This window comes from Elaeis guineensis, chromosome 5 (genome assembly GCF_000442705.2).
Source record: "Elaeis guineensis isolate ETL-2024a chromosome 5, EG11, whole genome shotgun sequence".
In the NCBI taxonomy this organism is placed as follows: Eukaryota; Viridiplantae; Streptophyta; class Magnoliopsida; order Arecales; family Arecaceae; genus Elaeis; species Elaeis guineensis.
In genome coordinates, this window is record NC_025997.2 from 34377850 (window position 1) to 34381370 (window position 3521).

Genomic DNA, 3521 nt, shown 5'->3' on the forward strand with positions numbered 1-3521 from the left:
CAGCACACAGTGGCTGATTCAGTTTGCGAGGCAGAGTATGTCGTTATATCAGATGCTGCCAAAGAAGCGGTGTGGCTGAGAAAATTTATCACCGAGCCCGGAGTAGCACCCTCCCTTGTTGGTCCAGTTCTGCTCTACTGTGACAGCTCTGGAGCCATTGCTCAAGCGAAGGAATCAAAGGCACACCAGCGGACGAAGCATATTCTACACCGCTACCATCTCATCCGAGAAATCATGGATCGAGGAGACGTCGACCTTCAGAAGATCGACGGGAAGGAGAATCTGGCCGACCCATTCGCTAAAGCCATTGTGGTGAAGGAGTTCGACGACTTCAAGTCAAAGATGGGTATTAGATACTACACCGATTGGCTTTAGGCCAAGTGGAAGATTGTTGGGAATAATGTCCTGATAAACACTTAATTTAAGTATTTTAAATTAAAAAATTATATTTAATTTATCTTATTTATTAAGAATTTGATGTTTCTTTCTATGTTTTACAGGAAAGGTGATCGCCGATACAAAGAGTCCGATTCATAGATCAAAAAGACTCAAGTTTGAAGAAAATTAGACTTAAAATAAAATTAAAATAAAAGAAAGACGCATCCGGTATTATAGAAAATGAAGATACTATGCAAGGAATCCAAAAAGGATATAGATGTCATTATGAATGAACTTTTGTTTCTTTTTGGAATTCATAAAAAAGGGTTTCACGTGAGCGCATGAATTCAAAAGAAAAATATGGCGCGCGTGAATTCAAAACAAGAACCAGGCGCGCGTGAACGCACGGGACGCGGCGTGGACGCGCGGGACGCGGCGTGGATGCGCGGGTACGGGCGCGGATGCGGGACGGGCACTGACGCAGGTGTGGGCGCACTGCAGACAAGTTCAAAATAAGGAAAAAAATAATATTTAGAAATGTTTTGAAAGATTTGTATTTGTTTTAGTCCCACATCGAAAAATCATGTAAAACTCCTCCCTCCTAACACCTATAAAAAGACTTTTGTACTCTCATTGGAGGGGGAGCCCAGAAATTCTTCTAAAGCCTTGCATAGAGGAATAGAAAGGGACTACTTCATGAGCAGCTAGGCTAGCAGTCTCGGGAGTGGAGAAGAAATTTTGTAACGACACAGAGATGGTTTATTGTTCTAAACTTTCCTGTATTTCTTTATATGCAATAAAGATTATGCTTTTTATTTAAATTGTCATGAGTTCTTTATTTGCTCCCTATCATATGCTTTTATTTATGCTTTCTTGTTAGATTAATATTAGGAACAACTTTTACTTTCCGGAGATGCGTCGTGATCTACGGATACGGGGCGTGCCGAGGAAAGAAGAGTTGTGTACCTAGTCTTTCCGGAGATGCGCCGTGATCTACGGGTACGGAGCGTGCCGAGGAAAGACAGGTATTTTTCCTAAGATTAATCACATCTATTTAGTTAAAAAAGAGATACAACTCTGCTAGTGCAAATTAATTCAAAACTCCCGAGCTCTTTTTATTTTTTAATTACCTCAATTTTACGATAATTTATTTTCTAAATCAAAAACAACGCTTCTTTCTTTTACCTTGCAATTTCAATTTAGCCCAAGATCCCTGAGGATACGATCTCGACTCATCCTACCTACGTAGTGAGTAGAGTTACTTTTGGTGCTATCAACGACTACGCATCAAATTTTGGCGCCGTTACCGGGGATCTTGGCACGGTTGAATTAAAAAAAAAAAATTGAAAATTTTTTTTTTTTAAAAAAAAAAAAATTTTTTTTTAAAAAAATATACTTTTCAGTTTTTATTTCTCGTTTTAAATTTTTTTTCAGTGCTTTCTAGCTAAATAATCTTATTTGCATAATTACAGAATTACCTTGCATAACTAATTTACTATTTAGAATTTTGCTGCTTAGAATAATTTGCTACTTTTCATAGTCCAGTAATTTATTGCTTTTTAGACTTAATCACTTAAATTTATTTTCTTGCAAAACTAAAAAAAAAATTAAAAATATATATATATAAAAAGATAAAATTATATTAAAAAAAAAAAAAACCACTGACATTTCATAACACTTAACTAAAATAGCGTAACCTCAAATATAAAAATTTCTAACCTGATTGGACACCTTGTTTCCTTGCATTGCATCTCCATAATTAATCTTAAGGGCAATAACCCATTAACCAGATAAGGTGGGGATTTGATCACCCTTCCTTGGCCCACAAATCACTCCCTTGCATTTGCATAACCTAGACCTTAATTTAAAATCAACTAGACGTTAGCCCTAGAAATTTCGAGCTCAATAGGATAAGAAAGCTCTAGAGTTGAACCGAGTGCGGATTGGTTAATTGCTCGGTGTCTAAGGCAAGTGATTAAAGAAAGTGGTTTTCAATTGGTTCCGTTGACTGACCTGGCCAACTTAGTTGGTGTCTAAGGAAAGCAACGAGCAGGGAACCTCCCACATCTTACGCTTACCTGGCTGAGTCAATTAGTCAGTCTTGAGCTTGGAGTGCTCAAAAGCAATCTTGAAAGTTAGGAGCTGTCTAGATCTAAGTTAACCTTAGGATAGAGAGTCTATGATTGTTTAAGTTGATTGCAATTAACATCTAAACATTAATTAATTTCTCCCTTTTCATAGATTTAAGATTCTTAGGTTCTTCTCTTTAGATTTTCTTCATTCTTTTCTCACTTTATTATAAATATATATTTAAAAAAAAAAAAAAATTTCTGTGTGTGCTCTACAGTATAATTGTAAGGTGTATGCTTGGCCGTAGATCGTTACGACCAGAAATTCAACCTTTTGATCCAGAAATAGAAAGAACCTTTAGAGCCTACAGACATAAAAAGATGGACCGAAATCAGGAGAATGATCCACCCAAGCAATTGAAGGAGTACTTTACTCCTTCCACATATACCTACTCTCCTTGTATTCAAGTACCCCCTGTGGAGGCCACTCAATATGAAATTAAGTCCAGTATAATCCAAATGTTACCTTCATTTTATGGACTTAGTAATGAAGACCCTTATAAACATCTTGAAGAATTTCTTGAGATATGCTCAACTGTCAAAATTCACAACTTCTCCGATGATGCTCTTAGGTTGAAATTATTCCCTTTCTCACTTAAGGACAAAGCCAAATACTGGCTACATACTTTGGATTCCATGACTATATCAACCTGGGACCAGCTGCAAGGAGAGTTTCTCAAGAAATATTTTTCCATAGGAAAAACTAATCAAATAAGGAAAGCCATAACTAGTTTTTCCCAATTAGATGGAGAAATGTTTCATGAAACATGGGAGAGATTAAAAGACCTTATTAGAAAATGCCCCCACCATGCTGTACCCAAGTGGCAGTTAATCCAATATTTTTATGATGGGCTCTTTGAAAGACATCGACAAATGGTCGATGCATCATGCAGTGGGACATTCATGCTGAAAAGTGAGGATGAGGCATGGCAACTGTTTGAAATTCTAAGTGAAAATTCATTACATCATATGTCTGCCTCTATTAGAGATAAACCCATGTTAAACTCAAAAAGA

General features: G+C 36.8%; 1 non-coding gene across 1 annotated transcript; it reads right to left on the reverse strand.

The window, feature by feature from the left end:
* Positions 1-3215: 3215 nt before the first annotated feature.
* Positions 3216-3321, reverse strand: LOC140858333 (small nucleolar RNA R71). Its single transcript, XR_012141898.1, has one exon. It is a non-coding gene; the product is annotated as a small nucleolar RNA R71 (small nucleolar RNA).
* Between the last annotated feature and the right edge of the window lie 200 nt (positions 3322-3521).